Consider the following 14,164-nt stretch of genomic DNA (forward strand, 5'->3'; position numbering starts at 1 on the left):
CACACCTAAGCTATCAGAGGCATATCAGAATGTAGTACTGTGCCAGCATCCCCAGCCTGCGGGGCCATCAGTGGCACGGTGACACACCTAAGCTATCAGAGGCATATCAGAATGTCGTACTGTGCGAGCATTCAGAGCCTGCGGGGGCATCAGAGGCACGGTGACACACCTAAGCTATCAGAGGCATATCAGAATGTAGTACTATGCCAGCATCCCCAGCCTGCAGGGACATCAAAGGCACGGTGACACACCTAAGCTATCAGAGGCATATCAGAATGTCGTACTGTGCGAGCATTCAGAGCCTGCGGGGGCATCAGAGGCATGGTCACACACCTAAGCTATCAGAGGCATATCAGAATGTAGGACTGTGCCAGCATCCCCAGCCTGCGGGGCCATCAGTGGCACAGTGACACACCTAGGCTATCAGAGGCATATCAGAATGTCGTACTGTGCGAGCATTCAGAGCCTGCGGGAGCATCAGAGGCACGGTGACACACCTAAGCTATCAGAGGCATATCAGAATGTCGTACTGTGCCAGCATTCGGAGCCTGCGGGGGCATCAGAGGCACAGTGACACACCTAAGCTATCAGAGGCATGTCAGAATGTCATACTGTGCCTGCATTCGGAGCCTGCAGGGACATCAGAGGCACGGTGACCCACCTAAGCTATCAGAGGCATGTCGAAATGTTGTACTGTGCCTGCATTGGGAGCCTGCGGGGGCATCAGAGGCACGGCGACCCACCTAAGCTATCAGAGGCACATCAGAATGTAGTACTGTGCCAGCATCCCCAGCCTGCAGGGACCTCAGAGGCACGGCGACCCACCTAAGCTATCAGAGGCATATCAGAATGTAGTACTGTGCCAGCATCCCCAGCCTGCAGGGTCATCAGAGGCACAGCGACCCACCCAAGCTATCAGAGGCATATCAGAATGTCGTACTGTGCCCACATTCGGAGCCTGTAGGGACATCAGAGGCACAGAATTTCATACTGTGCCAGCATCCCCAGCCTGCAGGGACATCAGAGGCACGGTGACCGACCTAAGCTATCAGAGGCATATCAGAATGTCGTACTGTGCCAGCATCCCCAGCCTGCAGGGACATCAGAGGCACGGTGACCCACCTAAGCTATCAGAGGCATATCAGAATGTCCTACTGTGCAGGTATCCCCAGCCTGCAGGGATAACAGAGGCACAGTGACCAACCTAAGCTATCGGAGGCATATCAGAATGTGGTACTGTGCCTGCATTCGGAGCCTGCAGGGACATCAGAGTCACCGCGACCCACCTAAGCTATCAAAGGCATATCAGAATGTCATACTGTGCCAGCATTCGGAGCCTGCAGGGACATCAGAGGCACATCAGAATGTAGTACTGTGCCAGCATCCCCAGCCTGCAGGGACCTCAGAGGCACGGCGACCCACCTAAGCTATCAGAGGCATATCAGAATGTAGTACTGTGCCAGCATCCCCAGCCTGCAGGGACATCAAAGGCACGGTGACACACCTAAGCTATCAGAGGCATATCAGAATGTCGTACTGTGCGAGCATTCAGAGCCTGCGGGGGCATCAGAGGCATGGTGACACACCTAAGCTATCAGAGGCATATCAGAATGTAGTACTGTGTCAGCATCCCCAGCCTGCGGGGCCATCAGTGGCACGGTGACACACCTAAGCTATCAGAGGCATATCAGAATGTCATACTGTGCGAGCATTCAGAGCCTGCGGGGGCATCAGAGGCACGGTGACACACCTAAGCTATCAGAGGCATATCAGAATGTCGTACTGTGCCAGCATTCGGAGCCTGCGGGGGCATCAGAGGCACGGTGATACACCTAAGCTATCAGAGGCATATCAGAATGTCGTACTGTGCCAGCATTCGGAGCCTGCGGGGGCATCAGAGGCACAGTGACACACCTAAGCTATCAGAGGCATGTCAGAATGTCGTACTGTGCCTGCATTCGGAGCCTGCAGGGACATCAGAGGCACGGTGACCCACCTAAGCTATCAGAGGCATGTTGAAATGTTGTACTGTGCCTGCATTGGGAGCCTGCGGGGGCATCAGAGGCACAGCGACCCACCTAAGCTATCAGAGGCATATCAGGATGTCGTACTGTGCCAGCATCCCCAGCCTGCAGGGACATCAGAGGCACTGTGACCCACTTAAGCTATCAGAGGTATCAGAATGTCGTACTTTGTGCCTGCATTCGGAGCCTGCGGGGGCATCAGAGGCATGGTGACCCACCTAAGCTATCAGAGGCATATCAGAATGTTGTACTGTACCTGCATTGGGAGCCTGTGGGGGCATCAAAGGTAAGGTGACACACCTAAGCTATCAGAGGCATCTCAGAATGTCATACTGTGCCAGCATCCCCAGCCTGCAGGGTCATCAGAGGCACAGCGACCCACCTAAGCTATCAGAGGCATATCAGAATGTCGTACTGTGCCCACATTCGGAGCCTGTAGGGACATCCGAGGCACAGCATGTCATACTGTGCCAGCATCCCCAGCCTGCAGGGACCTCAGAGGCACGGCGACCCACCTAAGCTATCAGAGGCATATCAGAATGTAGTACTGTGCCAGCATCCCCAGCCTGCAGGGACATCAAAGGCACGATGACACACCTAAGCTATCAGAGGCATATCACAATGTCGTACTGTGCGAGCTTTCAGAGCCTGCGGGGGCATCAGAGGCATGGTGACACACCTAAGCTATCAGAGGCATATCAGAATGTCGTACTGTGCCAGCATCCCCAGCCTGCAGGGACATCAGAGGCACGGTGACCCACCTAAGCTATCAGAGGCATATCAGAATGTCCTACTGTGCCAGTATCCCCAGCCTGCAGGGACATCAGAGGCACAGTGACCCACCTAAGCTATCAGAGGCATATCAGAATGTCGTACTGTGCCTGCATTCGGAGCCTGCAGGGACATCAGAGGCACCGCGACCCATCTAAGCTATCAAAGGCATATCAGAATGTATACTGTGCCAGCATTCGGAGCCTGCAGGGACATCAGAGGCACCGCGACCCACCTAAGCTATCAAAGGCATATCAGAATGTCGTACTGTGCCTGCATTCAGAGCCTGCAGGGACATCAGAGGCACATCAGAATGTAGTACTGTGCCAGCATCCCCAGCCTGCAGGGACCTCAGAGGCACGGCGACCCACCTAAGCTATCAGAGGCATATCAGAATGTAGTACTATGCCAGCATCCCCAGCCTGCAGGGACATCAAAGGCACGGTGACACACCTAAGCTATCAGAGGCATATCAGAATGTCGTACTGTGCGAGCATTCAGAGCCTGCGGGGGCATCAGAGGCATGGTGACACACCTAAGCTATCAGAGGCATATCAGAATGTAGGACTGTGCCAGCATCCCCAGCCTGCGGGGCCATCAGTGGCACAGTGACACACCTAGGCTATCAGAGGCATATCAGAATGTCGTACTGTGCGAGCATTCAGAGCCTGCGGGAGCATCAGAGGCACGGTGACACACCTAAGCTATCAGAGGCATATCAGAATGTCGTACTGTGCCAGCATTCGGAGCCTGCGGGGGCATCAGAGGCACAGTGACACACCTAAGCTATCAGAGGCATGTCAGAATGTCGTACTGTGCCTGCATTCGGAGCCTGCAGGGACATCAGAGGCACGGTGACCCACCTAAGCTATCAGAGGCATGTCGAAATGTTGTACTGTTTCTGCATTGGGAGCCTGCGGGGGCATCAGAGGCACGGCGACCCACCAAAGCTATCAGAGGCACATCAGAATGTAGTACTGTGCCAGCATCCCCAGCCTGCAGGGACATCAAAGGCACGGTGACACACCTAAGCTATCAGAGGCATATCAGAATGTCGTACTGTGCGAGCATTCAGAGCCTGCGGGGGCATCAGAGGCATGGTGACACACCTAAACTATCAGAGGCATATCAGAATGTAGGACTGTGCCAGCATCCCCAGCCTGCGGGGCCATCAGTGGCACAGTGACACACCTAGGCTATCAGAGGCATATCAGAATGTCGTACTGTGCGAGCATTCAGAGCCTGCGGGAGCATCAGAGGCACGTTGACACACCTAAGCTATCAGAGGCATATCAGAATGTCGTACTGTGCCAGCATTCGGAGCCTGCGGGGGCATCAGAGGCACAGTGACACACCTAAGCTATCAGAGGCATGTCAGAATGTCGTACTGTGCCTGCATTCGGAGCCTGCAGGGACATCAGAGGCACGGTGACCCACCTAAGCTATCAGAGGCATGTCGAAATGTTGTACTGTGCCTGCATTGGGAGCCTGCGGGGGCATCAGAGGCACGGCGACCCACCTAAGCTATCAGAGGCACATCAGAATGTAGTACTGTGCCAGCATCCCCAGCCTGCAGGGACCTCAGAGGCACGGCGACCCACCTAAGCTATCAGAGGCATATCAGAATGTAGTACTGTGCCAGCATCCCCAGCCTGCAGGGTCATCAGAGGCACAGCGACCCACCTAAGCTATCAGAGGCATATCAGAATGTCGTACTGTGCCCACATTCGGAGCCTGTAGGGACATCAGAGGCACAGAATTTCATACTGTGCCAGCATCCCCAGCCTGCAGGGACATCAGAGGCACGGTGACCGACCTAAGCTATCAGAGGCATATCAGAATGTCGTACTGTGCCAGCATCCCCAGCCTGCAGGGACATCAGAGGCACGGTGACCCACCTAAGCTATCAGAGGCATATCAGAATGTCCTACTGTGCAGGTATCCCCAGCCTGCAGGGATAACAGAAGCACAGTGACCAACCTAAGCTATCGGAGGCATATCAGAATGTCGTACTGTGCCTGCATTCGGAGCCTGCAGGGACATCAGAGGCACCGCGACCCACCTAAACTATCAAAGGCATATCAGAATGTCATACTGTGCCAGCATTCGGAGCCTGCAGGGACATCAGAGGCACATCAGAATGTAGTACTGTGCCAGCATCCCCAGCCTGCAGGGACCTCAGAGGCACGGCGACCCACCTAAGCTATCAGAGGCATATCAGAATATAGTACTGTGCCAGCATTCCCAGCCTGCAGGGACATCAAAGGCACGGTGACACACCTAAGCTATCAGAGGCATATCAGAATGTCGTACTGTGCGAGCATTCAGAGCCTGCGGGGGCATCAGAGGCATGGTGACACACCTAAGCTATCAGAGGCATATCAGAATGTAGTACTGTGCCAGCATCCCCAGCCTGCGGGGCCATCAGTGGCACGGTGACACACCTAAGCTATCAGAGGCATATCAGAATGTCGTACTGTGCGAGCATTCAGAGCCTGCGGGGGCATCAGAGGCACGGTGACACACCTAAGCTATCAGAGGCATATCAGAATGTAGTACTATGCCAGCATCCCCAGCCTGCAGGGACATCAAAGGCACGGTGACACACCTAAGCTATCAGAGGCATATCAGAATGTCGTACTGTGCGAGCATTCAGAGCCTGCGGGGGCATCAGAGGCATGGTCACACACCTAAGCTATCAGAGGCATATCAGAATGTAGGACTGTGCCAGCATCCCCAGCCTGCGGGGCCATCAGTGGCACAGTGACACACCTAGGCTATCAGAGGCATATCAGAATGTCGTACTGTGCGAGCATTCAGAGCCTGCGGGAGCATCAGAGGCACGGTGACACACCTAAGCTATCAGAGGCATATCAGAATGTCGTACTGTGCCAGCATTCGGAGCCTGCGGGGGCATCAGAGGCACAGTGACACACCTAAGCTATCAGAGGCATGTCAGAATGTCATACTGTGCCTGCATTCGGAGCCTGCAGGGACATCAGAGGCACGGTGACCCACCTAAGCTATCAGAGGCATGTCGAAATGTTGTACTGTGCCTGCATTGGGAGCCTGCGGGGGCATCAGAGGCACGGCGACCCACCTAAGCTATCAGAGGCACATCAGAATGTAGTACTGTGCCAGCATCCCCAGCCTGCAGGGACCTCAGAGGCACGGCGACCCACCTAAGCTATCAGAGGCATATCAGAATGTAGTACTGTGCCAGCATCCCCAGCCTGCAGGGTCATCAGAGGCACAGCGACCCACCCAAGCTATCAGAGGCATATCAGAATGTCGTACTGTGCCCACATTCGGAGCCTGTAGGGACATCAGAGGCACAGAATTTCATACTGTGCCAGCATCCCCAGCCTGCAGGGACATCAGAGGCACGGTGACCGACCTAAGCTATCAGAGGCATATCAGAATGTCGTACTGTGCCAGCATCCCCAGCCTGCAGGGACATCAGAGGCACGGTGACCCACCTAAGCTATCAGAGGCATATCAGAATGTCCTACTGTGCAGGTATCCCCAGCCTGCAGGGATAACAGAGGCACAGTGACCAACCTAAGCTATCGGAGGCATATCAGAATGTGGTACTGTGCCTGCATTCGGAGCCTGCAGGGACATCAGAGTCACCGCGACCCACCTAAGCTATCAAAGGCATATCAGAATGTCATACTGTGCCAGCATTCGGAGCCTGCAGGGACATCAGAGGCACATCAGAATGTAGTACTGTGCCAGCATCCCCAGCCTGCAGGGACCTCAGAGGCACGGCGACCCACCTAAGCTATCAGAGGCATATCAGAATGTAGTACTGTGCCAGCATCCCCAGCCTGCAGGGACATCAAAGGCACGGTGACACACCTAAGCTATCAGAGGCATATCAGAATGTCGTACTGTGCGAGCATTCAGAGCCTGCGGGGGCATCAGAGGCATGGTGACACACCTAAGCTATCAGAGGCATATCAGAATGTAGTACTGTGTCAGCATCCCCAGCCTGCGGGGCCATCAGTGGCACGGTGACACACCTAAGCTATCAGAGGCATATCAGAATGTCATACTGTGCGAGCATTCAGAGCCTGCGGGGGCATCAGAGGCACGGTGACACACCTAAGCTATCAGAGGCATATCAGAATGTCGTACTGTGCCAGCATTCGGAGCCTGCGGGGGCATCAGAGGCACGGTGATACACCTAAGCTATCAGAGGCATATCAGAATGTCGTACTGTGCCAGCATTCGGAGCCTGCGGGGGCATCAGAGGCACAGTGACACACCTAAGCTATCAGAGGCATGTCAGAATGTCGTACTGTGCCTGCATTCGGAGCCTGCAGGGACATCAGAGGCACGGTGACCCACCTAAGCTATCAGAGGCATGTTGAAATGTTGTACTGTGCCTGCATTGGGAGCCTGCGGGGGCATCAGAGGCACAGCGACCCACCTAAGCTATCAGAGGCATATCAGGATGTCGTACTGTGCCAGCATCCCCAGCCTGCAGGGACATCAGAGGCACTGTGACCCACTTAAGCTATCAGAGGTATCAGAATGTCGTACTTTGTGCCTGCATTCGGAGCCTGCGGGGGCATCAGAGGCATGGTGACCCACCTAAGCTATCAGAGGCATATCAGAATGTTGTACTGTACCTGCATTGGGAGCCTGTGGGGGCATCAAAGGTAAGGTGACACACCTAAGCTATCAGAGGCATCTCAGAATGTCATACTGTGCCAGCATCCCCAGCCTGCAGGGTCATCAGAGGCACAGCGACCCACCTAAGCTATCAGAGGCATATCAGAATGTCGTACTGTGCCCACATTCGGAGCCTGTAGGGACATCCGAGGCACAGCATGTCATACTGTGCCAGCATCCCCAGCCTGCAGGGACCTCAGAGGCACGGCGACCCACCTAAGCTATCAGAGGCATATCAGAATGTAGTACTGTGCCAGCATCCCCAGCCTGCAGGGACATCAAAGGCACGATGACACACCTAAGCTATCAGAGGCATATCAGAATGTCGTACTGTGCGAGCTTTCAGAGCCTGCGGGGGCATCAGAGGCATGGTGACACACCTAAGCTATCAGAGGCATATCAGAATGTCGTACTGTGCCAGCATCCCCAGCCTGCAGGGACATCAGAGGCACGGTGACCCACCTAAGCTATCAGAGGCATATCAGAATGTCCTACTGTGCCAGTATCCCCAGCCTGCAGGGACATCAGAGGCACAGTGACCCACCTAAGCTATCAGAGGCATATCAGAATGTCGTACTGTGCCTGCATTCGGAGCCTGCAGGGACATCAGAGGCACCGCGACCCATCTAAGCTATCAAAGGCATATCAGAATGTATACTGTGCCAGCATTCGGAGCCTGCAGGGACATCAGAGGCACCGCGACCCACCTAAGCTATCAAAGGCATATCAGAATGTCGTACTGTGCCTGCATTCAGAGCCTGCAGGGACATCAGAGGCACATCAGAATGTAGTACTGTGCCAGCATCCCCAGCCTGCAGGGACCTCAGAGGCACGGCGACCCACCTAAGCTATCAGAGGCATATCAGAATGTAGTACTATGCCAGCATCCCCAGCCTGCAGGGACATCAAAGGCACGGTGACACACCTAAGCTATCAGAGGCATATCAGAATGTCGTACTGTGCGAGCATTCAGAGCCTGCGGGGGCATCAGAGGCATGGTGACACACCTAAGCTATCAGAGGCATATCAGAATGTAGGACTGTGCCAGCATCCCCAGCCTGCGGGGCCATCAGTGGCACAGTGACACACCTAGGCTATCAGAGGCATATCAGAATGTCGTACTGTGCGAGCATTCAGAGCCTGCGGGAGCATCAGAGGCACGGTGACACACCTAAGCTATCAGAGGCATATCAGAATGTCGTACTGTGCCAGCATTCGGAGCCTGCGGGGGCATCAGAGGCACAGTGACACACCTAAGCTATCAGAGGCATGTCAGAATGTCGTACTGTGCCTGCATTCGGAGCCTGCAGGGACATCAGAGGCACGGTGACCCACCTAAGCTATCAGAGGCATGTCGAAATGTTGTACTGTTTCTGCATTGGGAGCCTGCGGGGGCATCAGAGGCACGGCGACCCACCAAAGCTATCAGAGGCACATCAGAATGTAGTACTGTGCCAGCATCCCCAGCCTGCAGGGACCTCAGAGGCACGGCGACCCACCTAAGCTATCAGAGGCATATCAGAATGTAGTACTGTGCCAGCATCCCCAGCCTGCAGGGTCATCAGAGGCACAGTGACCCACCTAAGCTATCAGAGGCATATCAGAATGTCGTACTGTGCCCACATTCGGAGCCTGTAGGGACATCAGAGGCACAGAATTTCATACTGTGCCAGCATCCCCAGCCTGCAGGGACATCAGAGGCACGGTGACCGACCTAAGCTATCAGAGGCATATCAGAATGTCGTACTGTGCCAGCATCCCCAGCCTGCAGGGACATCAGAGGCACGATGACCCACCTAAGCTATCAGAGGCATATCAGAATGTCCTACTGTGCAGGTATCCCCAGCCTGCAGGGATAACAGAGGCACAGTGACCAACCTAAGCTATCGGAGGCATATCAGAATGTCGTACTGTGCCTGCATTCGGAGCCTGCAGGGACATCAGAGGCACCGCGACCCACCTAAGCTATCAAAGGCATATCAGAATGTCATACTGTGCCAGCATTCGGAGCCTGCAGGGACATCAGAGGCACATCAGAATGTAGTACTGTGCCAGCATCCCCAGCCTGCAGGGACCTCAGAGGCACGGCGACCCACCTAAGCTATCAGAGGCATATCAGAATGTAGTACTGTGCCAGCATCCCCAGCCTGCAGGGACATCAAAGGCACGGTGACACACCTAAGCTATCAGAGGCATATCAGAATGTCGTACTGTGCGAGCATTCAGAGCCTGCGGGGGCATCAGAGGCATGGTGACACACCTAAGCTATCAGAGGCATATCAGAATGTAGTACTGTGCCAGCATCCCCAGCCTGCGGGGCCATCAGTGGCACGGTGACACACCTAAGCTATCAGAGGCATATCAGAATGTCGTACTGTGCGAGCATTCAGAGCCTACGGGGGCATCAGAGGCACGGTGACACACCTAAGCTATCAGAGGCATATCAGAATGTAGTACTATGCCAGCATCCCCAGCCTGCAGGGACATCAAAGGCACGGTGACACACCTAAGCTATCAGAGGCATATCAGAATGTCGTACTGTGCGAGCATTCAGAGCCTGCGGGGGCATCAGAGGCATGGTGACACACCTAAGCTATCAGAGGCATATCAGAATGTAGGACTGTGCCAGCATCCCCAGCCTGCGGGGCCATCAGTGGCACAGTGACACACCTAGGCTATCAGAGGCATATCAGAATGTCGTACTGTGCGAGCATTCAGAGCCTGCGGGAGCATCAGAGGCACGGTGACACACCTAAGCTATCAGAGGCATATCAGAATGTCGTACTGTGCCAGCATTCGGAGCCTGCGGGGGCATCAGAGGCACAGTGACACACCTAAGCTATCAGAGGCATGTCAGAATGTCGTACTGTGCCTGCATTCGGAGCCTGCAGGGACACAAGAGGCACGGTGACCCACCTAAGCTATCAGAGGCATGTCGAAATGTTGTACTGTGCCTGCATTGGGAGCCTGCGGGGGCATCAGAGGCACGGCGACCCACCTAAGCTATCAGAGGCATATCAGAATGTCGTACTGTGCCTGCATTCGGAGCCTGCAGGGACATCAGAGGCACCGCGACCCACCTAAGCTATCAAAGGCATATCAGAATGTCATACTGTGCCAGCATTCGGAGCCTGCAGGGACATCAGAGGCACATCAGAATGTAGTACTGTGCCAGCATCCCCAGCCTGCAGGGACCTCAGAGGCACGGCGACCCACCTAAGCTATCAGAGGCATATCAGAATGTAGTACTGTGCCAGCATCCCCAGCCTGCAGGGACATCAAAGGCACGGTGACACACCTAAGCTATCAGAGGCATATCAGAATGTCGTACTGTGCGAGCTTTCAGAGCCTGCGGGGGCATCAGAGGCATGGTGACACACCTAAGCTATCAGAGGCATATCAGAATGTCGTACTGTGCCAGCATCCCCAGCCTGCAGGGACATCAGAGGCACGGTGACCCACCTAAGCTATCAGAGGCATATCAGAATGTCCTACTGTGCCAGTATCCCCAGCCTGCAGGGACATCAGAGGCACAGTGACCCACCTAAGCTATCAGAGGCATATCAGAATGTCGTACTGTGCCTGCATTCGGAGCCTGCAGGGACATCAGAGGCACCGCGACCCATCTAAGCTATCAAAGGCATATCAGAATGTCATACTGTGCCAGCATTCGGAGCCTGCAGGGACATCAGAGGCACCGCGACCCACCTAAGCTATCAAAGGCATATCAGAATGTCGTACTGTGCCTGCATTCGGAGCCTGCAGGGACATCAGAGGCACATCAGAATGTAGTACTGTGCCAGCATCCCCAGCCTGCAGGGACCTCAGAGGCACGGCGACCCACCTAAGCTATCAGAGGCATATCAGAATGTAGTACTATGCCAGCATCCCCAGCCTGCAGGGACATCAAAGGCACGGTGACACACCTAAGCTATCAGAGGCATATCAGAATGTCGTACTGTGCGAGCATTCAGAGCCTGCGGGGGCATCAGAGGCATGGTGACACACCTAAGCTATCAGAGGCATATCAGAATGTAGGACTGTGCCAGCATCCCCAGCCTGCGGGGCCATCAGTGGCACAGTGACACACCTAGGCTATCAGAGGCATATCAGAATGTCGTACTGTGCGAGCATTCAGAGCCTGCGGGAGCATCAGAGGCACGGTGACACACCTAAGCTATCCGAGGCATATCAGAATGTCGTACTGTGCCAGCATTCGGAGCCTGCGGGGGCATCAGAGGCACAGTGACACACCTAAGCTATCAGAGGCATGTCAGAATGTCGTACTGTGCCTGCATTCGGAGCCTGCAGGGACATCAGAGGCACGGTGACCCACCTAAGCTATCAGAGGCATGTCGAAATGTTGTACTGTGCCTGCATTGGGAGCCTGCGGGGGCATCAGAGGCACGGCGACCCACCTAAGCTATCAGAGGCACATCAGAATGTAGTACTGTGCCAGCATCCCCAGCCTGCAGGGACCTCAGAGGCACGGCGACCCACCTAAGCTATCAGAGGCATATCAGAATGTAGTACTGTGCCAGCATCCCCAGCCTGCAGGGTCATCAGAGGCACAGCGACCCACCTAAGCTATCAGAGGCATATCAGAATGTCGTACTGTGCCCACATTCGGAGCCTGTAGGGACATCAGAGGCACAGAATTTCATACTGTGCCAGCATCCCCAGCCTGCAGGGACATCAGAGGCACGGTGACCGACCTAAGCTATCAGAGGCATATCAGAATGTCGTACTGTGCCAGCATCCCCAGCCTGCAGGGACATCAGAGGCACGGTGACCCACCTAAGCTATCAGAGGCATATCAGAATGTCCTACTGTGCAGGTATCCCCAGCCTGCAGGGATAACAGAAGCACAGTGACCAACCTAAGCTATCGGAGGCATATCAGAATGTCGTACTGTGCCTGCATTCGGAGCCTGCAGGGACATCAGAGGCACCGCGACCCACCTAAGCTATCAAAGGCATATCAGAATGTCATACTGTGCCAGCATTCGGAGCTTGCAGGGACATCAGAGGCACATCAGAATGTAGTACTGTGCCAGCATCCCCAGCATGCAGGGACCTCAGAGGCACGGCGACCCACCTAAGCTATCAGAGGCATATCAGAATGTAGTACTGTGCCAGCATCCCCAGCCTGCAGGGACATCAAAGGCACGGTGACACACCTAAGCTATCAGAGGCATATCAGAATGTCGTACTGTGCGAGCATTCAGAGCCTGCGGGGGCATCAGAGGCATGGTGACACACCTAAGCTATCAGAGGCATATCAGAATGTAGTACTGTGCCAGCATCCCCAGCCTGCGGGGCCATCAGTGGCACGGTGACACACCTAAGCTATCAGAGGCATATCAGAATGTCGTACTGTGCGAGCATTCAGAGCCTGCGGGGGCATCAGAGGCACGGTGACACACCTAAGCTATCAGAGGCATATCAGAATGTAGTACTATGCCAGCATCCCCAGCCTGCAGGGACATCAAAGGCACGGTGACACACCTAAGCTATCAGAGGCATATCAGAATGTCGTACTGTGCGAGCATTCAGAGCCTGCGGGGGCATCAGAGGCATGGTGACACACCTAAGCTATCAGAGGCATATCAGAATGTAGGACTGTGCCAGCATCCCCAGCCTGCGGGGCCATCAGTGGCACAGTGACACACCTAGGCTATCAGAGGCATATCAGAATGTCGTACTGTGCGAGCATTCAGAGCCTGCGGGAGCATCAGAGGCACGGTGACACACCTAAGCTATCAGAGGCATATCAGAATGTCATACTGTGCCAGCATTCGGAGCCTGCGGGGGCATCAGAGGCACAGTGACACACCTAAGCTATCAGAGGCATGTCAGAATGTCGTACTGTGCCTGCATTCGGAGCCTGCAGGGACATCAGAGGCACGGTGACCCACCTAAGCTATCAGAGGCATGTCGAAATGTTGTACTGTGCCTGCATTGGGAGCCTGCGGGGGCATCAGAGGCACGGCGACCCACCTAAGCTATCAGAGGCACATCAGAATGTAGTACTGTGCCAGCATCCCCAGCCTGCAGGGACCTCAGAGGCACGGCGACCCACCTAAGCTATCAGAGGCATATCAGAATGTAGTACTGTGCCAGCATCCCCAGCCTGCAGGGTCATCAGAGGCACAGCGACCCACCTAAGCTATCAGAGGCATATCAGAATGTCGTACTGTGCCCACATTCGGAGCCTGTAGGGACATCAGAGGCACACAATTTCATACTGTGCCAGCATCCCCAGCCTGCAGGGACATCAGAGGCACGGTGACCGACCTAAGCTATCAGAGGCATATCAGAATGTCGTACTGTGCCAGCATCCCTAGCCTGCATGGACATCAGACGCACGGTGTCCCACCTAAGCTATCAGAGGCATATCAGAATGTCCTACTGTGCAGGTATCCCCAGCCTGCAGGGATAACAGAGGCACAGTGACCAACCTAAGCTATCGGAGGCATATCAGAATGTCGTACTGTGCCTGCATTCGGAGCCTGCAGGGACATCAGAGGCACCGCGACCCACCTAAGCTATCAAAGGCATATCAGAATGTCATACTGTGCCAGCATTCGGAGCTTGCAGGGACATCAGAGGCACATCAGAATGTAGTACTGTGCCAGCATCCCCAGCATGCAGGGACCTCAGAGGCACGGCGACCCACCTAAGCTATCA

This window comes from Ambystoma mexicanum, chromosome 9 (genome assembly GCF_040938575.1).
Source record: "Ambystoma mexicanum isolate Mex_15411 chromosome 9, UKY_AmexF1_1, whole genome shotgun sequence".
NCBI lineage: Eukaryota > Metazoa > Chordata > Amphibia > Caudata > Ambystomatidae > Ambystoma > Ambystoma mexicanum.